We start from the raw sequence: 25,950 nt of genomic DNA, 5'->3' as shown, positions 1-25,950 counted from the left end.
AACCAGTCTTACAGGATATGCCTAAGCAGTGTGAATGTTTAAAGTGTAATGCTTATTGATTTCAAAACACAACATGACATACGTTGCCTGACTCCCACTCTGTATTTATTTCTTTGTAATTGGGAAAAAAGAGGAAGAGGAACAGCAGAACAGGACATGAGTCTACCAGTCTGTCACATAACATATGAGCTGTTCTTTCCCAAATGAAGTCACTCACAAAAATCCATTATCTTCCATATGAATAGAAATCAGCCTTTGTGGAAAAGGATGTTAAGGGAGGTCTGTCTCAAAGAATCTCGCCAAGATTTTAAGCATGTATCTTTTAAGTATGGAGCGTACTTCTAAATCAATATTGCCTGGTCCTCTCTTGTAGTACAAAGAACAAACATATAAACACAGTTTCAATTACTATTATAACAGGAACAACTATAGGAAATTATTATTTTTTTCTAGGATGGAAAAAGTATGGTTACTTGAACCCAGAGGTTTCACGCACTCAAGCTTTTTCTGTTCCAAAAATCTGATGAGATGCTTTGAAACTTTAAGCTATGTAAGTTCCATACATGAGAGAGGCTGACTCTTAAGATCCTCCATAGGGAAGCAGGACGATTGTGACAAGCAATACTTGAGCCCTGTCTAAAGACACTTAAATAGCTGTGAGTAATACTAGTAAGAGGACTTCATGTCAGTCCAGAATCTTTCTGCACAGCTGCAACTAAAATTTATCTTAGATTTCTGCACAGAAAATTTAAGAAAAACTAAGGTCTGAGAGAACTGGCTTATAAAAAAATAAAAAAAGTCAGAAAAGAGGCCGTTTTGGACTACTATCAATGCATGCCTATTCTTTCTAGGTGAAGCAGATTAATATTACTTAGCTGTGATACATATGTGAAAGTAAAGGTTGGATGTCACCCTGGTTTTAATCTAAGCCTAGGAAAAAGCCTCTTGTTTGGTTAAAGAACTAGCATCTGCTCAAAATGCCATCTAAATGTCTGCCCAAATTTGATCCATGTAAATCAACAGAATACAGCAGAGCTTCTGTAAGGTCTGGAATAGCTCAAGGAGCTGAAGACTGACTACATATGTTTTATTATCATCCATTGGTGAAATGTCTGATAGAAATGGCGACCTCTGGAGAGAAGTCATTGATTATTACATTGTGTCCTTTTCTTTCTCCTCTTAATGATAGCCACCTGTGCTAAGCTTATAGGAGCTTGGTAAAATTTTAAGAAAACATTTTGGTTAGAAATGTTGTTAAGATCAGTTTATCAACTCACAGAATATTTCAAAATTGTTTGGGGTTTTTTTGTCCCAGGTTTTTAGCACATGGTATTTTTAACACATTGAGTGTTTTTCCAGGATAGTCAGCTTGACATTCAGCTCTTCTTCATTGCCTCGGCCATGTATAATCCGCATAATTCTTTTTTTATAAGTGGGCTTTTTTCTTTTTATTTTCTGTTCTAACTGAAAACTCAGAACTGTGCTCCTTAATCATGGATTTCTATGAGCAAGAGGTTAAAACTCTTTATCAGAAACTTCTTATTTGCAGGACCCACATTCTTTGTAGTCAGTAGATTTAAGACTGACTGACTTCTGTGGCAATGCAAATGCACGAAAAAGAAATAGTGCAGCAAATTAATGTAAAAATGAAAGCAGAATGATTTTTTATTGACCTAAATTATGAAAATGAAGATACAAACAGAATATAATCTTTACATAACTTGTTTTGTTACTACATTCAGTTTAGTTTATGCTTCCTTAAATTTTTAATGTGCTTCAGAGTTTTTAGCTGACAGTTACTGCTTTCATATAGAGACTATCTAGTGAGATCTGAGGTGTGGGAATTTGGTGAAAGAATAGTTTTGAGATACAGCAGCCCAGCTCTGAGAGCTCTTGGGACTGATGGAAGATGCTGCTAAAGGTTAAATATTAAAACTGTCATGTGTCTGAGTTTAGGTGACAAGAAAGGAAGCCCTCCATATGGATCTAAGTTGCTGTACAGTACTTTATTTATGTTCTGGAAGATGATATAACAATAATTTACATGTAATCTATCAGAATGTTTTCAAACATTTCACTTAAATCCTCCAAATTTTGTGTGGATTTCAGATTTCATGTGTGTTTATAAATATACATACATGCAAACAAACATGAATGCACTCACATGTGGACATTCAGGTTGAACTTAATACTTATGCAGCAAATTCTGTGGTTTGAGAATCATACAATAGGTGGGCTTCTTATGTGTATGCAGCTAAATAGTTCCAAAGACCTGTGGGAGAGTCGAGTTTCAACGTCAAAAGCAAGCATTCACAAATACAAGTATTAGGTGCTGTTCATCACTACTTCTTCTTCCTTATATATTTATTTCTTTAAAAATCTCTACACTATGCCAGTGCAGATCTTATGATGTCGGGATTACAGGGGACATTACTTTGGTACCAGAGTGCCAAAAGACATGGTGGTATTGTCATTTGGTGACTGGCCTAAGTAGAGGAATTTGTATCAGTTCATCAAGATACCTAAAATAAGTTGTCATCACATTTTTATGTAACTTAGCTCCTCAAAGTGCTGTAAATTGCATTGCCCCTTAGGTCCCAAGCAATGGGTCAAATGAATGAATTTTGTTCAGCTTGTAAGTGCTTTAGGACAGCACCTACTAGGTGTCATGTTAGTGAGGAATTTCGCCATTGACTCTGTGGAAATACTGGATCACTTGTCAATGAGGAAGTAAGAGTCATCCTCCTCATTGCCTATATTATGTTTTCTGTGAATAATAGAGAATTAAAAAACCCTAGACAAACAGAACTGATAAGCACAAATTTGCTTCTTGAAAACAGACCTGACAGTAATCCATTTCCTGTTAAGGGACATTGGGGCTTTTTCCATCTTGAAGGGACTAAGCCCAGAGATACAACAATCGTTTGCTTAGTAAAGCATTAATGCAAGTTATCAGATTAGCCTGTTAATCATAGTCATGACCCTTTTAAGATTAAAGGGCAAAAGAAATTATGTGCTCTCTATACTACTATACCAGGCATTAATTTCCCTATCACTTAAACTGTCATGACAGTTGATGATGTCCTGGTTGTAAGCAGTTACAGCTGAGGTTTTTAGGGAAAATATGGCAAGGAAGTGAAGCAACAGAGTTTACAGCTAGTAAAAACTGAAAACAAGTGTCCAGCATTTATTCATAATTTGTCAGACATTAGATCAAGGGCTACCAAATAAAAAAATACTGTGGCAAAAGGAGAGATTAAGAAAACTAGCCCTAAAACTGCATCAAATAAAAGCAAAAGAAGCAGATAGCACATCTAAAACCGCAGAGGATCCAAAAAAAGCCGAAATAGGGCATCAAGTGGTAAGAAGACCTAAATATACAAAGGTAAGCTTACACTGATAGCAACAGCAGTTTGCTCACTTTATGGGTCACACAACTATACTACAGCCAAATGAACACATAAACAGAAAAAAGGAGGAAATGTACAGTGAGAACCAGTTCTCGGCATTTTTCCAAATACAGTCCACCTCAGAATTCAACTTCCATCACCGTTGAGGGATGGCCATGCCAAAAAAGCCAATTTCAGTGGTTTGTTTAGATCAGCAAACAGGAAAGAAGCAAGGTCTGTGCAATACAACACAGAGTTTTGGATTTTATCTTCACTGGAAGCTTTATTGTGGCTCAGATGAAACAGCTTGATACTATTATGGAAAAACAGGCTAAGTATGTCAAGCCATGCTGCAGTGTAACTTCTCAACTGGCATCATTTGACTTAGACAAGTAAGAGAAACATGTCAGTGAATTATTTTGTACCTACTCTTCACAATCTAATCTAACCATGTCAGAAGTATGGAAGCTGAGGAACTGACTTAGCCCAGAGGCTTTGTTTAAGATTAAATGACAAAATGCTAACTATCAGACAAAAGATAATAATGATATTTGTCTTCCAGGACATTATGTAAGAATGAAAAGATGCTTTTCAGGAATGATTTGCAGGAAGAACTCTGTTAGAATTTATATAAAATATATGGAGGAAAATACTAGGTGATATCCCGGGGGGGGGGGGGGGGGGGGGGGGGGTGGCGCAGAAACCCCACACAAAAAGAAAATCCCACACGAAACCCAAACCACCAGACATAACAAAGACAGCTTTGTGAATACAGAATAAAGTCACTACAGTTGCCATGGGTAAACCATTCTTCACAAAAAAGGCCCATGCTCATTAAGAAGATGCTTTCAGTATCATCACTCTGAGAGAAAATATTTACCATAATGTCTATGTTACCTGTGCTGGTCTTCCTAATGTGTTTCTTGGCTGTCTTGTGATTAAGCCATAGGTCAGGTTCAAATCTCACGTCAAGGAGAGGTTTCTGGAGGGGTGGGTGGTGGTTTTGTTGTTTGTTTGTTTGTTTTTTAACTGAAGAGTAAACCAAGACATTTAATGAAAATTAATTGTGGTTATCATTTAGCTTCCTAAAATTTAGGAAATTTCCATCATTTTTTTTCTGCACACATAAATATCAAAGGGGGAGAAAAAAGGTGGAATTTCTAGGAGGAGCAATCCAAATATTCAGATCGTGTTCTCAAAAACAAATAACATGATTAGGTATGTTTATAACTCAGCTTTATTCTTAGTCCATGTAAGATGGATAGCTTTATGAAACAAATGTGTTCTTAAAATTCAGTGTCCCATTGTAGTACTGGCAACTTTTATCAGACAGTGTTGTCTTTCATTTGACTGTGTTAGAAAGATACTTTGGTGAACCCATCCAGAAGAAAATGTTAATGTTTATAGAGGTTTTGGGGGGAAGTTCTGCCAGATTTACAGAAGTTGTAGTTTCGGATTGGTTCATTTTCTTTTTCACTGTTTTGGACAAACTGAAGAAAGTGGGCTGTGCACTGAACTAGATTGTCTTTTGAGGATTTAGACTTATTTATAGTCAGGTTGCTGGTGGGGTTAGGGTCAGACAAGAACTGGAGCTAGTGTGAGAAATTGAGAAGAAGAATTAGATGTATTCCTGGACACATGGACTCATCCCAGAAGTTTTTTTTATCCAGCTTGCCAAAAAAGCATTCAGAGATGCAAGATCAAAGAACTCTTCAAGCAGTGATGTTTCATAGGCTTTCTGAGATAGCTGTGATCACAGACTCCTAGCTGCTTTTCTAAGTTCAGAAAATTTTTAATTACAATGTAGGACATATATTCAAATGATGTTTCAATTTCTAAATGCTTTTTTACCTTTGAAGAACCTTACCACAGCTGATAAGACTTTATGGAGTTCCGCAAGCCTGTTAAGATTAAATAAGCAGAATTGCTCATAAAAACTGCTGTAGATGTGGTAATTATTTTTTCCCATCAGACAAAAGTGCCAGAGAGAACTTCAAAGAAACAAATAAAAGAGAAAAGAATGAGCAAGATGAACAGAGAAAGGGAATTGGGGGGAGCAGGTGCAATATTGAACCATATCATAACTAATTGCAGACTAAATGGTACAAAAGAGACAAAATACGTGTTCACTTCATGGTTGCAGAGCTGATGGCAGGGTAGCATAAAGATGTCTCCAGTGTCTGTAAATGAGGTCAGCCAGGTATTAATTGTCCAGACAATCATCAGTATGCCTTCTGTATACGTTCAGTGGCAAACAGGAACAAAACTAGGCACTCCTGCTTTGTTTGTAGCATTGGCATCACAAGATTACTCAATTTCCTACAGTAATTGCCCAGCCCTATTCCAATACCCTTCCAGCACTGAAATGTGGTTTCCTCACATGTTAGAGCATTTAAGTGTTTCTGTGCAGAAGAGCCAAGGTATATGGAAAATGGACAGACTCTTCACTCACTCAAAAAAGCAAGCTCAGCATGCACGTGCCCTTCTGTGAAGAGTTATGTTTGCTCTGTGCTGGAGATGACAAGGGAAAGACAGCCTCAAGGGCTCCTTAAAAACTGTATTAGATCTTAATAATTTAATAATACCAGGGGATTCATAGCCAAATGTCTTAACAGCAGAGACTGAATCCCTGGAATGAGGCTTTTTCTGCCTTCTGTTCTCTCCTCTAGAGGGCTTTATGGGTGTGTTTTGTTTTCAGTCTTTTTGTTTTCATTATTTGATTTTTAGAAAAGGCATAGACTTAGCATCTTATCACAATTGCCTTTTTATCGAGCACGATTTAGTCCTATCTGTGAATACTTAGAGCCATTGTCCAGGATGGTTTTTTAGCTCTAATTAACAACTCTAAACATACAGAGATGTTTTGATCTCATGAACTTATATACACTATATATTAATTAATTACCACCAATGTGATATTACACATTAATAAAATATTATTATAATATTATAAAATTAGATGGTTTAGATCTGATAAATATCTCTAAAAATCCAGAGAGATAATTGGAGGTTAGAATCTGTGCAAAGGGAAAACAAAGTCCATTTGCATTGACCCTAGCAACAGTGGTATTCAATCTCTACATTCTCCACTTCCATGTAGCAGTTTCTACTAAAAACTCATCATAATTCTTCAGTGGAGAACAAGTTTTAAGCCATTTTTAACTTCCCTTTACATGATGATGTGTTCCCTAAGTTGTCTGTTATAGTAAGTTGGTTCCTTTACTAAATAATATATGCATTTCCCTATTAAAAATAAGCTGTCTTACAGTTCCTCGTCAGAACCCTGTATTTTTACAATAATTGATTTAGTGGAAGTTAATTAGTTTGTTAAAATAGAATTGTGTGAGATCTTGCTGAAATGTAGTCTGTAAACTCTAAACCAGAGTCATGTGTCTAGTTTCTGCCTCATTTAATCAGACTCTTTGAAATTGCATTAGGCATTACAAAAAAGTGCTACTGGATATTTCAGTTCCCTAGAGAAGTGTAGGTTGTGTGTCAGATCTGGTCAGAAATTCTGGTTTAACTGGCTTTATCAGAAATTCTGATTCATTAAACCTTAAGCATTGTGTAAGAATATAACTGTTACAGATTAAAGGTTTCTCAGCTGTTAAGGAGAGAGGTGGACTCAGAAGATGTGGTTTTGGTGCTCACCTGCCTGCAAACCATTGTTCAAATTCCTGTTCTAATTAATATTCAGCTTACACAGTGGAACAGGTCCAACAGGAGAAATTGGGATAAGCCTATCTCAAACATAGGCTGGTTGTGTGGTGGCAGTTATTAACATTGTGGGAGAGCCAAATTCAAATCCCTGTTCTGACAATAAACTATGTGGCTATGGAATTGTTATGTTTTTCTTCTTAGCACTTAGCAATTTTTGCCCCTATTCTCAAGAGCCAAGTTTAAGGATTACATTAAAACATAGTGCAGATTGAATGATGTAATTTGCACGGACAATAACCAGAAGAGAAGGAAAGAGCTCTCCAAGAGAAAGCCCCAGAAAAGCATAAGCTGAAAGACAGAGAATGGCCTCTTCCTGTATTCCGTCATGTACTGTCTCTATAATACTTTGCAACTGCTTCAGATGTCCTGCCTGCTCTAAGAAATTCCTGCTCCACTTGCTTTGCAGTGCCACTCCTGATTGTGCTGAAAAAATCTGTGGGACCTGTGCAGGTTGCATGTGTCAGAGAAGTTAAAGATACATAGGTAATTATATCATATTTAATATATATTTGTTTTAGCCTGATCAGTCCTTGGTCAGCGCTTAGGAATTGGCAGGAATGAGCATAAAGGGCTGAGAACACTTATGCCAGCAGTGAATGGCCCTTGATATACAGTACAACAAAGGCAATCTTATAATGCAAATAGATGCTCATTGAGGCACAGTAACTTCATGGCCTCACCAAATTTTGCTCTGCATGGTCAGGGACCAGTTTATCATTGTCTTCTTAATTATGCGGTGTATTATACATACAATAGCCACTCTTGCTCTCAGCCAGATGACAGTCTTCATCAATATTCAAAACTGCAAATAGTTGAATGCTGAGGTAACTTTTGCATCTTAACTTTCTCATTTAACGTAACCACTACTTTATTCAGCATTTGGAAAAAAATAGCTGTGCTGTGTCTTTCTGTCATTGAATTACATAGAAACAGAGAAAGAAGGGAAAGGATATCAAGCAAAAGAGGAAATGAGTACTGTTTGATAGCATTTTAAGCCTGGATCATAATCTGGGTTTGGGTTATAAATTCTCCCTTACTAAAACTGTTAAATCCTTACCCACGGCTGTAGCGATCCATAACCTACATTTTGAGATGCTTTCAGGTCCTCAGGTTAGAGGTGAGTCCCTCCTGCCCTTTGAACACCATGCGCATCATTGCTGAGAAGTGATGCCCCTAACCAGCTGTTTGTTGTTGCTGGAGGCAGGCACTCTGGTCTGGTGAAGGGAGGTGCTGGTAGCTGGCAGCAGTCAGCTACAGCTTACTTCCCAAAGAAGAGGGAGGATCTCCTTAGCCCAGCTGTGGTCCCAGCTGAGGAATAGTGATCTCTGAGCCTAGAGCAGTGGACACAGTGACAATGGGTCAAAGAGCTCAGCAGTCTAGGGCTAAAACCATATGGTAGGTATATAGCCTTTAATATATGTAGGCAAAGATAGTTCAGATACATGTTATCTATAGAGAGAAGACCGTCAAAGGATAAATGTCACTTCCCTAAATCTGAAGTGATTCCATGGCACCTAACAGAGAATTCAGTGATCAGTGAAAGCTTTATGCAGTCATAACTGAGTAAAAAACCTGGCTAAAAATATGGGGGAGAATTTCCCACTGCTGGAAGAAATTTTTTCACTTTTTTTTTTTTTTTTTTTAAATTACAGCACCCATTAGGACTGTTTTCTTCTAATTAACTTTCTGTCATGGAGACATTTAGTTATTTAAAGTTTGCTAAAAAGAAGAGTAAAAAATATTTACCCTGAGTTTGACTGTTACTGCTTTTGAATTAAAGGTAATATTTGACATTATCAGAGCATGAAACAAAATCCCACAAGCATGCTTGCCTTTCACTCCTCTATATTGTTACATTTCAATTAAACTTTATTAGGCAAGTGTTGTTTTAGTTTAAATATTAATTTTTAATAATTACTAAAATATTACCTATGTATTACAAACAGTACTGTCATTCTGTTGGATTATCTGATTTAGAAAACTGGGACTGATAGTGAGCATTGGAATGCACAACGTGCACCCTTCTGGAGAGTTATTTCTTTCTTCCCCAGTTGTATTTGTTCTTTTCTTCTACCACAGACACCACTTTGTTTGCCCCAGGCATATGCTTCAAGCGATTTATCTCAATGTAGTCATACATACTAGCAAAGCAGAAGTCTCTGGAAAGCAAAAGTTTTCCTTTTCTGGCCAAGACTGACAATTATCATTCTTCCTTGCCTAGTTCCATAGGAAGTTCCTCACTGAAACCTCCCCTGACACTTCTCTCCCACTCCAGCCTGTGTTACGAAGGTACAAACTAGAACAGAGCTCGTCTGTCAACATCCCTGCTGCATTGTCATTTATTGAACATAGAAGCTGCCCTAATAGATCAAACCAGTTGATGCTGACAGATCAGTAATGGGTGACTGGAAAGAATATACTCACTTCCATTAGGATAAACTGGTGTTAGAGCAGTCAGAATCCTAGCACCTTTTTTTTTTTTTTTTTTTTTTTTTTAATGCATTAAACTCTTGTAGTGTTTTGGACTATATTGTAATTCATTCCAAAGTGGTTGCCTAGAAGAATGGCCAGTATCACACAGAGAATCCATGATTGCCTTTCATTTAACTCTCTGTTTGGAACACACTAACCTGTGTGTGAACCTCTTGGCTGCTCACTGTACATTTCTTAGTTCCTTTTGGTCTTACTATTCTGGGTTTTCCTGGGATTATTTATCAGGACTGAAAATTGAGCAAGAATAGAATTTTGAAAGAATGAAGAGAAAGAATTACAGTGAATGAGACAAGAAGGTCTCAGGAAAGGAGAAATATTGCAGTGGAAAGCAGGAGGCGAGCTTGGCTCTGGAGGAAGAAGATGCATGGGATATGGAATGTCCAACTTAATTCTGTGGGAGCTAAGGGTAGAGAGAATTTTGATGCAAATCTGTCTGAACAGAGTGTTAGGATAATTCCAGTATAGCAGACTGTTGGCATTAACTTTATTTCAGATTGCCTACTGGTACTGCTTATCTATCATCTGCAGTGTGGGAGCACAAGCTCTTTTCTGCTTCTTGTCTGTTTTAGCCTCACACACCTGTGTAGGACAGAAATCAGTCTTGGTGTGACCTGGTACAATTCCCAAGTAATTGATGTTGCAGGCTTTCACTGATTTATAAAGAAAAAATTAACCTAAATATTGATTTCAGTCCTCCATTAACTGTTGGAGTAAGCATTTCTTTGTAGGGTACTGGCATTTCAAGTTGTTATAACAGTTTGAGAAAAATCTGAAGGCTTGTTTCAGTTGATACTGATCACTACTGTAAACCAGTGTGAAATTCAATTTATTAGTGAATGGATAAAAACTATAGTCAAAGCAAGATAGATCAGTTCTATCTTTGTGTTAAAATGTATAACCTATCCATGGGAAAATCATGGCACAAATTAAATGAAAGTTGTCAGATGCTCTGTAAAAGCTATATACCTTGTCTGCTTTGAAATTTCATTGTACTTTAAATACTTTTTAATTCAGTAAGTGCCCTAGCCCAATTATGAAAGTGTATGCTTTCAAGGATACATTTCTGATCTGTTTGTTAATAGCTAATCAAATGATCCGGTTGGTCCTAGTTAATCTTCATTTTGCATTCTTGTCTGAAAAGAAAAAAAAAGTAAATTACGAGCATTCAAATAACAATATGAGAGGGTAAAGATTTTCCTTTCCAGCTCTGACTGAGCCACTGCTTTTTGGTGTTCTTAACTGTAGCAGGAGGCTTTAATAGCAAAATTGCTAAAAAGCAGTGGCTAGAACTGGAAGCATTAAGCGCATTGGAACATTTATATTTAGGTTTGTAAATTAAATTACAGGAATTTCAGATGTGACGATTCACACACAAGTACCACTTGTGTTAATAGGGATCTGAAGATCCTAGCAACTGTAGCATGTTGCTAACTTTTTGAGTTTCTATTTTATTGGCTTCTGTGAGGAGGTACTTGTGACAAATAAAATTTTTATTTTATACAATTCATGGAAGAGAAAGGATGAACGAGATTGGCACTCGATAGATCAATGTTCAGACACACCTGTAGGACTCCAGAAAAGATGTTAAATTTTGCTATGCTTGAGTTGCCTGAAGCCATTTCTCTGATGTAGTGAGAGCTTGTACAAATGTGCAACGAGTGCCTTGGGCCCTAAAAAGTGGCTCCTTGTTATCTGTGTGGGCTTACATGCTAGTTAATCCAACATCTATCCACTGCACCACTCGTGCTTGGTAGTGGCTGTTTACATCACAGGCACTAGTATTATTTTGTTGGCAGTGACCTCATTATGAACAAACTGCTTTCTAGGCCCACAGGTACAGCTGTCTGTCCTGAGACATTTACTGTCTCAGAAGAGGTGGTCAGTGCTACTCCAACAGCGAGAGATTTTTTCCATGTGTTAAGGAATTCTATAAACAGGATGATAGGACGAGGATGCTAAGGATTACAAAGTATGATGGATAAGGCCTTTGTGTAGCATTTGGTGGCCCTCAAAGACTGTGTGTATTCTTCCGCATCTTCATGAAGCTTCACAAACTTGCACTATTTGACTTTTCTTTCTTTTTCAAAATAATTGGATAATTATTAATAGAGTCATACTTTGGTTTTCTGCCTTGCACTAGTTCCATTTATAAAGTGATTTACTCTCTGAAACTATTAATTTTTACTAGAATGTGAAGTATAAAATAATAGGGGGAATCCATTTGTCCAGAGGCAGCCTTTGTTAAATGCCAAAGCAGCTCAGTCTAATTGTTAAGTTAATCTCACCATTTTATATGAAGGGTTTTGTATACATCATTATAGCACTCAAATGTGTGAACAAAATATTACTAATTAGTAACCTGAAGGTTGCTTTTTCTGATGACAACTTAGGTTAATTAAAAACTCAGTTATTACCTGCAGGAAATGTTACACATATGCTGAAAAATTGTGTCCATAACTGTGTCTATTAATGAGATGCAGCTGAGAAAGAGGAAATTCTGGCTAAGTAGCAGGAAAGTCTGTCCAATAGTAATAGGTTTAGAACATTTCAGAACAATCTCGCAGAAGAAAATGGCTGAATCTCTTTAAATCTCTGTTGTAATCAAAAATACGTCAAAGGGAATTATTCTGCAGTAGAAGACACTGAATTTGATAATTAATACATATTCATGAGCTCTGGCTCTGAAAATTGCATCAGTGACTTGTTGATAATGTTTATGTTAGGAGCCCATACTCAAGCTTGCACAAATGTGGAAGAGCACTCTGAAGTCCAGGGAGCCTACTTGACGCTCTGACTTGTTTATGTAGCGAATGAGTATTGTCTGTGGCATGAGAGTAACCATTCTCCCCAAGTCTGTCTTTGGTATGGCCTTCATTAGTTTTGATTTTAAACTGTCTTTCTTATCCCCGTGAATACTGCAGAGTTTTACTTTCTGATCAGTTACATCAGTATAATTTTTCAGTAGTCTCCTGGTCAAGGATAAGATAAGAAATCTCCAAAACCCACTGGTTCAGCGCCTTCACACAGCTACAAGTGTGAGCAGTGCTGAATGCATTTGGTTGTGGGTGTCATGAATGCTTAAGTAATGCTAATGTATTCAAGTTAAATACTAAGCTCTTCTACTAAAATGATATTTTGCAGCATTTAATATTTACTACCTAGGGGCATAAGATAACTTCTTAATCAGAAAATGAAAGGCAAGGAGAGTTTAGGGTCACTGTGAATTTTAAAGGACTTAACAACAGCTGAGACTAGCAAGAAAAAGAACATCATCTGAGTAAAGCAAGAGTTAGCCCAGTATTGCACTCTAACTGAACTCATTTTTGTACATTGAAAAAACCCACCAGTTTTTTTACCTGCCCCAAGTCTTCCTACATAAGTCTATCTTAACTTGTTTTCTGGATCTGTATTTCATGAGGAATGACACTTTTGTACATTGCAGTAACTTAAGTAGGGGAATCTGAAAGTTAAGGCTGAATGCACAACCTCATATATGCTCTTAATGTAAGCATATACATTATAATCAAGCAGGTAGTTATGTGACTGCCTCCTGTTCCTGAAATGTAATATATTATTTCTTCAACCTGTAAGCATTATCCCACAATTTTTCCTCCTAAAAGTAGTCCTTGCAGTTGTACCCAGTCTTATCAGAGACAATGGGAAAAAGGATGCAAATAAGGTTTGTTAGATTTGGTCGTTACGCAAGAATATTTCATGTTCTGCAATAGGGAGAGCAATGCAACAGATTTTCCTGATGTTAGTGGGTGTTTGGGAACCTTTTGCAGGAGAAAATCCATGAATTTATGTAGAAGAGATTATGATGACTAGTAGCCTTTCCTAATATGAACTGATGCGTCATAGTTTGTCAAAGGTTTTTTGTCCTCTTCTTTTCTGGTTTGCTAGGTTACTCTTTGCTTGTTTCTTTTCAGACTAATGTTTACTAATTTACTATTTTCAATTTAGTACAGACTCATTTACCCTTTTTCCTTTGGCCTAGCAACTTCAGAAGCTTATCAGTCCCTATGGGATTATATTTTGCAGATCATTGCCCTAAGAATGACATATAAATTAGATTCTCTCCTACCATCAGGATGCTCCTGTGGAAACCTACTGTTTCTCTACAGCTTAGCTAAAACAGCTTCCATTTTTTTCAAGATAACTAGATTGCTGCCAAGTTCTCACATTGCTTGTACCAACTGGGAGACAGTTGATCAGTTACCAGTGGAGTGTTAAGATTCAACCAAAAGGGTGGAACAGATGCTGGCTAGCCCAGCATCCTCTCTCCGAGGGCATTAACCATGAAGAGGTCTTGAGAAATAGCTTCGCTAAAATGTATTTATAGTTGGATTAGAACCGAACATTGTTATAAAGCATTCCAAAAGTGAAAAGACTGTTTTTTTCTGATCTAGATAGATGAGATGTTATGAGAACAAGTTAATATGACAAGATTATAAATGCTTAAAGTGCTAGAAATGCTGTAAAATTGCCCAACTTTACATATAATCTAATTTGAAGAACAACAGTTTTGGGAATTTCATTCTACAAGCGCTGATTTCTTGACTTTGTCCCCAAACTCAACATTCAAAATGTCTGGTAAACGTTAAATTTTTGAACCATTTGTGAACATCAACACTTGGGCTCCATATCTGTAATGTTAAACTAGTTTGTGAAGAGGTACAAAGCTTCTTTGGTACAAAAGGCATTGAGATTTTAAAATTGCATTTAAAATAGAAACTGTGTCCTAGTCAGATTCATGTCTTTGGAAAGCTAACTACTAGACAAATGAAAAGAAAACAAAAGCTTCTGGAAGTGGGAGGTCTAAATTTGTACTTCTAAAGTTTTCCTAACTTTTAAAAATTGCTGCTCAGTTTAGGAAGAATTGATTTGTGAGGGAAAAAAGAAAAAACAAAACTCTAGACAAACCACTAGTTATGATTCATTGTCATGAAATAGTGCGAATTGTGTTGTTTAAGTGTATACTCAGCAAGGAAGTAGAAGTGAAGACATTAATGAATCTTCATATTTTAGTCCATATTTTTGGTGCGATTGGTTGGGGAGGCTGCTTAACATGCTTAAATACCAGGAATAAATTCTCTCAGGCAATTTGCAGTAGGAGTGAAGAACAGCCTCTTAACTTTTGATCCATGGATATTAATTCACCAGAGAGCAGCATATGGCTCTAAGAGGATATTGCTATACCGTACTACTTACTACAGTGAATTGAGATATTTTCAGTCCAACTGCTTTATATAGCCCAGGCTGCAGTTTTATAGATTCTTGTCCTGAAACTAACAGCTATCTGTCAAATACACGCTTTTTATACCTCACTTTGTTAAAAGAGGAAAATGCAGTTTGTTAAGGAGATAGAAGACAATAAAAATTTCTGAAGCTAAAATTCAATCCTTAAAATCAATAGCTTCCTTTTACTGTAACTTTTGTTTCTCTTGTATATAGCAATTTTTTAGCATACCAAAGGGTAGCATAGTAAGATTAAGAAGTTGTTCCTTTCTTTCCTGAGTTCTGATAATCCACTTCCCTACATGAAGATATGACTTTTCTTTCCTCAAGAAGCCTACAGACTGGTGTGGATATCTTTGTAGTACCTCTTGCTTTTTAAAATGTTTTTTAAAAAACTGCCTGCATGAAGACAATGTTTGGAGAGAGTTTGAAAAAGAGACTTCTTCCCTTAGGTAAGTGCCTTTTCCAAAACATTGGCTAAAACTCCAGAAGTAAAAGTTCTGAAGTTTCATTAAATGCAAAACCTGCTACATTTTCTCCTATCTCTAACAGAAGGCCCTTTTGCTCACTAATCTCTCTTCTTCCCTTTGACTGCATTCTGAAATGTACAGAAATGGGGGAGTGAGCCCGGATAGTCAATGACTTGTATTTGGCAGGTATGACTTCATTGCTTCACTGCCTTTTGTAATTTCAATATGTAAAGGCAGCAGTACCAGATAGCAAAATTCATAAAGAACTGGCAAAAGAGGTTTCAGAATTGTTGGCAGTTATCTTTTGGGGACTCATTAAGAACATCAGGAGGTAAAGAAGAATGGAAGAGGGCACACGTCCAACAGACCAATTTGATGCTTTGTTGCATACATGCAGAACTGCAGTCACAACTGTGTACAGATCATAAAATAAGTGGCAAATAAAACTCTCCCATTTCTCAAGGTGAGGGAAAAAAAAGAGAGACTCAGAAATTACTGATAAACTGAAAATTAAAATATATTTGAGGAAGTGCTATGTAGCATTTACATCCCTCAGTGTTTGAGTGTACACTGTGATAGGACTCGCTCGATGAAGTCTGCTCTTGTGCACCCCTAGTTATCTGAATGTTTTCCTGTAACAAATTCAGTGAAAATAGGAAATCTAATAGATACAGATTTAACGAGTTACATGACTTTCATGAGGTACTGAAGCAATGTGTGCATTAGTTAGAAAAATTGGCAAGAAGATTGTCATGAGAAAATAAAGCAAATGAAGAAAAGAATGAACATTGCACCAATCATATTTGCTGACAAAAATTAATCTAGGAGGGCTTGCTAACATTTGCAAAGTTGGACATAAAAGGCTGTAGGAAGTAGAGCAGTTAACAGAGGCGCAGATGTTAGCAGAGTAAAATGTAATCAAGATGAATACAAAGAGGTTCTCACTCAGTGTAAAAACCAACAATGAAAAACATAAAATGTGGGAATGCTGACTAAGAAACAGTATTAGAGAAGCAGGATCTTGGGAGTTCTAAATTGAACATAAGCACGCAGTATGGTGCTGCTACAAAAATGCAAATATGGGGATATAACAGAAAGGGGACTTCTATTTTCTCTTTCTTTGGACTGTGAATTAATGGTAGTTTTCTCAGAGAACATTCTCTGATATCACCAGAATTGTTATGGAAACTGTTGTGCTGGGTCACTGTGTCAAACCGACCCTAACCAGTTCCATTAAATAACCTTAGTAGCACTCACTCTTCCTCTCTTCAGAACTGACTTTTCAAAAGGATTGCATTTGTAATCACCACTCTGAATTTTTAGCCAAAATATTAGCCTCAATTACGATAGTTCCCTACACTTGGCATTAGAGAAATTGTCCCTTACAGCCTTTGTTTCTGTCTTTCTCCGGATTGCAGAACATTTAATGTACAGTACTCCTCTTCTGCAGCCTAGCAATGAACATTTCTATTGTGTTTGTTCTGTGTAACCTGTTTATCATTGCATCTCTTCATTAAGTTTTCAACCTCCTCCTCTTTAAGAGCATCCCATAACCAAGTATTTCTTTGGACAGCTGTTTTTCCAGTTTTTCCCTGTGCTGCTACCATCTTCATCTGACCTTTTGCACATACTCTGTGCTGCTGAGGACTAAACATGCTGTAAGGAATAGAGATGAGAACTTTTTTTGAGACAAAGATTTTTGTGCTCTCCTTAGGTTAATCATCAGCTTTTCAATTACCACTAAGTTAAAATAAGGCCAGTTACAGAGAGCTCTATAAATTGCAGTTCAAAGGAGAAAGAAGTTGGGTGTTTCTGCTTCTATTACAGTGATGTCTACTTCCAACAACTTTTCATCTGACTCCTGCTTTCTAAATGGTCTCTTGCAGAGATCTTTCAGTGGCTTCTTTGCTTAATTCCCTTTTTAGCATTGTGTTGATTTATTTCCTCTGTTGCCATCTGAATCTTACTTTATATGGCTTTTGACAGATGCTTCTATTTTTAACTTGCTGCAAGCTATGGCTGTTAGTTTCATGTTGTACATTTGCTCTGGTATTCCATATTCTGGATTGCACTTTCATATTACTCCTTTTTGGTCTAATACTGCAAAGACATACGTAATTTTAGCTTCAGTGTTGTTAACTAGTCACATAAAACTTTTCACACGCATAAACAATTGCTCTGTTTGATGTAGTGGCTGTTCTTCCTGTAAAGTTGTCTGAATGATAGCATGCCTTCTCATGCTTCCAGACTGAATACCATGTATTTCATTTAGTACTCTTCTTACAACTCTTAATGCAGGTGACATGAGACTTTTATGATAGACTGATGTTGTTATTGTTCTAAAGAAACAACATTATTCTTTTACTGTCAGTGCCTTTCTAATTATTTTTAAAAAGATAGCTGTATGCAATGCTATATACAATTTTACTTCAATGTTGTCTAGGCTGTAGAAAGGTAAGATTTGTTTAGTTACCTGAAAAAGAATCTGGAAGTTCTCAGTTCTTCTGAAGTAATGAAAAATAGGTAGGGTAATTTTTTTCTCTTCAGATCTCTCAGACCTATGTAAGCTCCTGGGATAACAGATGATGTTAGATAAAACTGCTGAGAAAAAAAGGACTGATAAATCAGAAGTAACTGCCCTTACTGATAGTAGCTGTTGGCGATGGAAATTAAGAAAGTTTTTTCAGAATGCTGGACTTGGATACAAGAGGATCAAGGAGTCTCTCAGTGACAACAGAGAGTTCTTGAACAGCTGACAAAGACGGCAGCACTCCTGCCAGATGACATTCAGATCAAATATATTTTCCAGGAATTGTGCAAGTACATTTTCTGCTGTAGTACATCTAGGTCTTGATACTTGAGTTGAACAAAGGAAAATATACAAGAGAGACATTGATAGGTTTGCCAGAGGGATGGGACAAGATTTCTACTCGTAACAATTTAGTTTATTTTTTTCTATAACAAAGTTTTAAGGAACTTATCTCACCGGTCCTTGCAAATCATGTAGATGAGGTGTGTTACGAGAACAATTAATTTTGTTGTATAGTCATGCTTACCATTTGGAAACGTAGCTGTAAAGAGGTTGTGATGGACAAGGGGACCCTTTCCTTATGGCCTTGGCCATATGAGTTATGGGTAGAGCTGCCTCTTCCATTAAACTGTAATTAAGATACTTTTAACATGGAATCACCAAGAAATAACAAAAGATCAAGAAAGATATGATTTGGAAGAAAAAGAAAAAGAAATCACATTTACAGTAGAGGGATTACCTTAGTTTGTCACAACAGGGGTATTTTGATCTTTTCATTTAATGATGACTCAACAGGGAAAAGTCTGTAATCAGACAGAGATAACACAAGACAAAATGATAAAGACAGTTAGGCATGAAATATATTGCAGGGTGGTGGACTTGCCAGTGACTTCAGGGGAAGTCAAATCCGCACTTCTTTAGTGAAACCGTATGAATAGATGTTACAGTAATGGTAGTAGAATATTAATTGGCCTTGTTTATGCTTTGTTTTGGCATTGATGTGGTCCATGTCATTGGAGAATTTACTTATTTCTTAACCTTCATTTCCGATTTAGGTTGTAAAGTGCTTGGGGCAGGGCTGTCTCCTACTGTGTGTACCTACAGGATCTTTAAAATGTAGCATTGACCACATATAAGGCCACAAGGTACCAACTCACGCTGTTAAAGAATGCAGGTACACTGGAGAGAAATCAATGGTATCTAATGCAAAAATGTATGTATACCTTGCAGTCTGATGTCTTCTTTTGTTAGTTGTTTTTTTTTTAATCCATTCCTTTTCTGCTAATGCAGAAGGCTGCAAAAGTCTGGAGAGAAGAAAGAAGTACGTAATATGTAATCATTCTGTTCAGGGCTGTAACCTTATAAATTGCTATACCACGTTATGTAAAAAGAATATTACTAGAAAGGCATCTTCATTAAAACTGAATCCTGATGATGGAGACTTTAGTGCTTGTTTAAGCATTGTCAAAAAGGGCTAATAGGAAGATAACAGTTGTAGTTGATGGCATAATAAATAATTGCTTATTAAGTAATAGCTGTAAAAAGTAAGACCTGGACCAACTCTGAAGAGGGTTGGTTTGGTGTAGTAGTGTTTTGGAACATAAGCTAGTAGAAAGAATGTAAGATTTAGGCCACAAATCAGAACTATAAAAAATATCAAGGTTTTAACCATAATTTAGAAATTAAAACATGGCAAGAGGTAATCAGGAATTACATGTGGAGCATTACTTTGCAAGTTACCATTGTACTAGCATAGTCCAGCTCTTACCAACAAATACTTAGTTGTAGTAGGAGGTAACTTAAAAAATTGAATTTATCTGCTAGCCCTTTGATGACTTTGATTATTCAAACTGAAAATGCATTGCAGAGTATGGTTTTCTGGTTTTGATTTGCATTTTTTAATGCTTAAAATTTGCAAGTTATCCTTATAATTTAAAGTTCGTATGGGGAGATAGTATCTTGTGTTAGATCAACAAATACAGCTGAGAAGAATGAGGCATGCTTTCAGGAACGCAAGGCTGCCTTTGAATCTGAAGAACCCAAATGTTTATATTGAAGACATTGTTATCCTAGTTCACATTTTTATAAGTATAGCAAAACAGTTCTTTGAGTGCGGGAACTGTCTTGCTTATTAAGAATGCTTGCCCAAAGAGCTCACAATTGTCTCGTTTTCTTAAGATTAAATTGACAACATCTAGCAAGATTGGCACTGGCAAGAGCTTTCCAGCTCATTGCACTATCCTCCTGCTGCAACCAGAAGAATTGCCTCTGCTTGTTTGAGCCCTCATTTTGAGCTATTCCTTTTCACTTTCTATCTCGTATAACTCTATTCTCCATTCACTATCACTTATTCTGATCTGCTCTGTAATCCGTCATCTTGCTCAGAAGCGCTCTCTTCTGAAGTCCGTCCTTTGATCCATATAAAGTGTAAGATCTTACCAAATAGCTGCCTGACTCTGTTATACCTTTTCTCTTCTAGATCTTTGAGTGTGTTTTGTCTCACCAAGACTTAATTTTTTTCTCTTTGATCTCTTCTGGGTTTGTTTTTATTCTCTCTGCTCTAAACAAACTGGCCTAAAGGCGGTTTTTCCTTCCTGCTCTGCACAATACATTTCCTGGCTTTGACACGCCCTTCATTTTTTGCTTTTTTACAAGTATTGCCCTGTTACCTTTCCAGCCATGTATTTTCTTCTATGCCACAGGTTTAATATATTTGAACTTGTGTGTTATGGTATTTTTGAAAATAGCACGGTCCAAACCAATCTGGAAAGCTTCCTTCTCAGCTGTGTCCTCCTCTTCCTTATGTGCCATGTGTTTTCTTTGTTTCTAGGCTTATTTCTGCCATTGAGGAGGGGACACAACAAAAAACAAATGCCTTTTACTGTCTCGCTGTGGTCTTATCTGTGGCATAATATCTTAACATTAACCCTGTGAAAGTTACAGTCCAAGTTCAGGTAGTTGATTAGGATTTCCTTACAGTTAGTAGGAGAAATGGACATTTCTGTTGGATAATTCAGTACATCTTTAAATGCATACAGATAGTTCAAGCAGGAGAGATGAATCTCTCCCTGCAGATGTCTGTGATTGTTGACTATAGAGGGCCCCTAAGCACACTGTGTCTACTTGCTATCGACTAGGCATCTGCGTTAGTTACCAGAAATGAATTGCGCTCGTAATCTGCAGCCTGTGTATGTGCAGCATAACTTCCACCAGAAGCTGTAAGAGAAGCTGGAATTAAGGGCATCAGTATATGGATATGGGTAAATTTTCCTTCTTGTGTCCCTTCATGGAGGTCTTATGGATGACTCTTAACTATGAGCATGATTATGATTTTTCTCCAAAATGATAAAATAGTCTCACTTGCCCTACTGGAATCCATCTGAAACTGATTCCCTGTTTGTTTGCCTGTTTTAAATTTGAGCAAAGTTTCTCCAAGAAAGAGGCACAAGACTTGCAAAATAAAGAACTCAGTTGTCTCAAAGAAAGAGTCATGAAACAAACACCAAATTTAAGCAGGAATCCATCTTCATGTGAACAGCAAACGTCTCTTAATTTATCTATTCTTTTTTAAGGGAGGAGGAAAGCAAAATGAAGGGAGGTATAGGACATAATACTAGTAAATGAAGGACACTTCATGTTGAAAAAAAAAGCCTTTTCAAGTTAAATGCACAGAAATATCCTTTTATGGACCATTTATACCATGGGTGACCAGCAAAATACTAAAACTTTTGTAAGGTAAAGCCTTCTGTAATTACCAATACTATGCAATTTGTATTTTTTTTATAAAAAGTATTACCATAAATCTCGTGAACCATTTATTTATAGTTAGAAAATAACAGAAAAAGGGCAATCTCCTTTCTGCTAAGAAAAACAAAAAAAAATTAACAAAGCACAGTGTAACAGCTCTTAGTTGCCACCAAATTCTTAGATTCTGGAAGAATTGTGATTTTCTCACGTTGAGCTTGCAGAGATCGTGTACAGGGGGGAGTGCTGAATGAATGTTAGTCTTGTGAAATGGATAAGGGGTATGGGAATTAAATGAGTAGATTTCTTTGCCGCTTAATGCATTCTGGTGTTTGCTTGTAAAAAACATCACTATAGTCTTCTTACAAGGAGCTGCTTTCACATCAAGTGCAGAGATGATGCAGTAGTTGTGTATGCCTGCAAGACACAACACTTGACAGAGTAATGGAGATTGTGATTGTCAGGGGAGAACGCAGCACTGTGACACTCTCCGACTGAATTCTCTTTTGAATGGTCCTTTCCTCTGTCCCAGTGCATCATTGCAGGGACCCAAAAGTAGGCCTGGGCAAGGTGTGAACTACGTTCTATGGGAATATTGCATTTATTTCAGAACCTGCAAATGTGGTGAAATGGAATTTTTGTGGGAAATTATTGGTTTTCAAGTTCTGTGAATGCTCACCAACAGCAAGTTTTATTTGTTTAGGGCTAAACTTAGTGGTGCTTGAGCTGTGTATCTTGAGTTTGACCATCAGTGAACTGATTGGGAGAAGGAGGAGCGTTTGAAGTTATAATTTTACCTGTGCACTGAAAGAGATGATGTTTTTGTGGAACAGAATTACTGTATATGATATATCCTTGTTTCCTATTAATCACCATCAGCTCTCTATGAGAATAGATGTATATTTACACACACAAAGCAGTTTTAATTCGTTATCACAACATTGAGTTACTGTTGCAACTGTCTGGCCAGAGGTGTGTCATTTAGCAGCTGGATTCAAAAAGACATGATCGGGTTCAAAGCAAGACAGGACCGCACATGTTGAAACGCACTGTGTGTCAATAGAAAACAATAGGTGTTAAGACCTAACCTGTAAGCAGGCAAGAAACTTTACCACCAGAGATCAGTCTTTCTCTCCATCAGCTGGGAAGGAACAAAGAAAAATTTAGCCAAAAGAACAAAAGAAAATCTTCCAGATTTTCAGAAAAAACATCCCACGTGGATAATTTATTTTAACTTCATTTTCCTGATATAACCAGTGCCTCAGTAGCTCATACTACTCTGCAGAATTGCAACAGTTAACTAGACATATCCAAATAATGAGTTTTTAAGTTTATATATTTAATATATACTTAATAGTAACTAGAAGAAATAATACTAGATTCTCATTTTAGTGTCACAATTTTCCAGTGCTTTTAATAGCAGCTAAATTCATGAGCAACATGTAGACTGGTGTAAGTTCACTGGAAATTACAAATCAGTGCAATAAATTAACAAACACATAAATGTGGGTCTATTTATAGACAAGTTTTGTACATGACATTAAACTAAATATACTAAAAAATTGTATATCATTATTCTAATTAGGATACTAAATAAAGTAGAATTTGCACTTAGCAATATATTGGTATCTTTAATAGATTTTTAAAAACCCAGACCATATAAAATAATGTATTATATAGGTTTATCAAAGCATACTTGTTATGTAAGCTCATTGTTCCTGTCCCTCAAATGTAGACCTTTATTTATATAATATTTACATATTTAATTATTTACATAATATGCTGTATACGCTCAGGAGATCAAGCTTCTGAAAATTTGCATTTTACTAGTTGGTTACAAATTTCTTGTCAAAGCAGTGCAGTTTGAGGCAAATTATAGAAGCAGACTGTTATTCAGGGTGTGTTGGGGGTTTTTTTCTTGCACCACTAAACCAGGTTTTGATATATAACAGGGATTATCAGACTTAAGCAAAATAGTCTATTGAACTATACTGACAAATAGGTTTCTCTTAATATTTCTTAATATGACAAAAAGCATCTTTTCTTTTAGAGATCATGTATTATAACCTGCATGCTTTGATGAGTGTGATATCAAATAGGGTTGTATTTTTTTAAGTTGCCAAGATACCGAATAATCAGCATAGAGTTTATTCTGTCAAAAGCAATTAGCTGTCGTCTACAGAGATGCAGTACCTTGTCATTAACATTGATGTGATAACACATGCACGCTCTGGGAGTGTTTAAATCGGAGAACAGAAGCAGCGTCTTGTTTTCATTAACAATAATTAATGCTTGCTTTTTTTTTTTTTTTGTTGTATAACTTAGTCATGGAGCTGTTAGTAAAAGATGCTGTTAAAAACTTCCATATTTTGGGGAAAGTGCAGTCATTGGAACTACATCCTAGCTATGGTATTGGAACTACAAGAAGTAACTACAATAAAAAATAACTGCAGTGTTCTTACCACTGGTGGTGTGCAGTGCTGTGACTCAAACAGGACTGTGAGACAACTGAGCAGTGCAGATGCTGCGAGGGCTTCAAATGCACCAAAAAGGCTGGACTGAACAGAGGATGCAGGGAAGCCCCATTCCGCCTCTAGTGCTGGTTTAGCACTACACAAATACAGACATCAGTTGACTTACTGTAGAAATAAAGCTTTAGAAAGAATTGCATAGCTGAGCAACTCACCTGCAAATTGAAGTTGGAATTTGCATCCTCCTTATCTAGGAGCCATTTGCCATATTTTTAATATGCTTCTTACTTGAACTTAGTAGGTTATGGCCAGTCCTTTTAAAGGCATGTGAAAGTAGGGGGAGAGCTATGACCAAATGCTTTCCTGTGGCAAAGGTCAGACGCACTTTCCATTCGTCCTCTGAAGATAGTGACATGTGCTGTAATGTAAGCTCTGTGAATATCCTGGTAATTTCCATGGAACTACCAGTATGGCTTATGATTGAGAGCTTAGGTATGTCCTCAGCATTGAGCTTGATGTGCAACTGGGATAGTGGTTCTAGCTATCTTAGAGACTGAGACTGTAAGACTTTGGAAGTTTTACTAATAATTTCTGTCAAATATAAGAAGAGAGGTTGTGAAACACCTGTGTATCAAGGTGCTTCTGAGTGATGCATGCATGCTGGAACTTTTTTTGCGAACTGTGTTGAGTGATCAGTTCCAAAACCATTATTAGATTTAGGCTTTTGTTAAAACAAGTAAACGAAACACTGCAATACAGATGTGTAGGGAACAGCACTAGAGACAGACTGCAATGGGCAGCTGAATACTTTTGACTGAACTGAATAGTGAGATAAGTAGTTTTGACATAGGGTCCCTTTCTTACTTGCTTTCTAGTTATGTTTGAATCTGACTTCTGCTCGCTCCAGTTGGTTGTCGTGCCTTCTGTGTATAGTGTGTATTCTGGAGCTGCATGCTGGCAAGTCTAAGTGTATATATAGGATCATAGGGTACCTCAGGTTGGAAAGGACCTCAAGAGGGCTCCAGTCCAACCTCCTGCTCAAAGCAGGGTCAGCTGTGAGGTCAGCCCAGTTGCTCAGGGCAATATCCAGTCCTGTCTTGGAAACCTCCCAGAAGGGAGACTGCACCACCTCTCTGGGCAACCTGATCCGCTGCTGGGCTGTCCTCCTGGGGGTAAATGTTTTCCTTGTAGCCAGGCTGAACCTCTCTTCTTCCAGCTTACTGCTGTTGTCTCTCACCCTCCCACCATGTGCCACTGTGCAGAGCCTGGCTCCCCCTTCTTCGGGACCTTGTATTGGAGGGGCTGCTCTTAGGTGCCCCTGAAGCCACCTCTTCTCCAGGCAGAACGAACTTACTTCCCTCTATGTCTGCTCACAGGGCAAGTGCTCCATGACCTGATGGCCCTCTGCTGAACTTGCTTCAGTTGATCAAGCCTTTCCTGTATTGAGGTACCCAAAACTGGACACGTTGTCTAGATGTGGTCTAATGTGAGCCAAGCCCAGGGGGATAATCACTTCCTTCAGTCTCCTGGCTCTGCTGTGGTTCATATGGCCCAGGATATTCTTGGCCACCTTTGCTGCCAGGGCACACTGCAGGCTCATGGCCAGCTTCCCATCTGCCAGGACCCCCAGGTTCTTTTCAGCAGAGCTGCTCCCCAGCCAGGCAACCCCCAGCCTGTGTTTTTCATTGCAAGGGGTTTTCCCTTCCCAGCTGCCAGACTTTGCATTTGTATTTTTTTTTTATTTCATAAGGTTCCTTGCTGTTCTTTGTCCAGTCACTGAATATTCCTTGCCTAGACTTGATACCTTCAGGAACAAAGAACTCTCTTGATCTTCCTGACCACCACCTAGAGTCAGCAATATTTTTCCCTTAGATAAATATGAGTGACACACATAA

General features: G+C 37.3%; 2 long non-coding RNA genes across 2 annotated transcripts in view; one reads left to right on the top strand and one right to left on the bottom strand.

The window, feature by feature from the left end:
- LOC115348101 overlaps positions 1-24,354 on the bottom strand; it is a 29,877-nt gene extending 5,523 nt beyond the window's left edge. Inside the window, exons 1-7 of the long non-coding RNA XR_003925740.1 lie at positions 24,271-24,354; positions 24,047-24,194; positions 22,673-22,725; positions 19,064-19,144; positions 18,580-18,643; positions 4,287-4,418; positions 2,165-2,272 (exon numbers count right to left, since the gene is read on the bottom strand). This is a non-coding gene — a long non-coding RNA (uncharacterized LOC115348101). The remainder of the gene's footprint in view (positions 1-2,164; positions 2,273-4,286; positions 4,419-18,579; positions 18,644-19,063; positions 19,145-22,672; positions 22,726-24,046; positions 24,195-24,270) is intronic.
- The window catches only part of LOC115348102, a 262,022-nt gene that overhangs the window by 131,923 nt on the left and 104,149 nt on the right, over positions 1-25,950 (top strand). The gene's annotated exons all lie outside the window — the stretch shown is intronic.

This window comes from Aquila chrysaetos, chromosome 11 (genome assembly GCF_900496995.4).
Source record: "Aquila chrysaetos chrysaetos chromosome 11, bAquChr1.4, whole genome shotgun sequence".
Taxonomy (NCBI): Eukaryota; Metazoa; Chordata; class Aves; order Accipitriformes; family Accipitridae; genus Aquila; species Aquila chrysaetos.
This window is presented reverse-complemented; position numbering and strand designations above follow the sequence as displayed.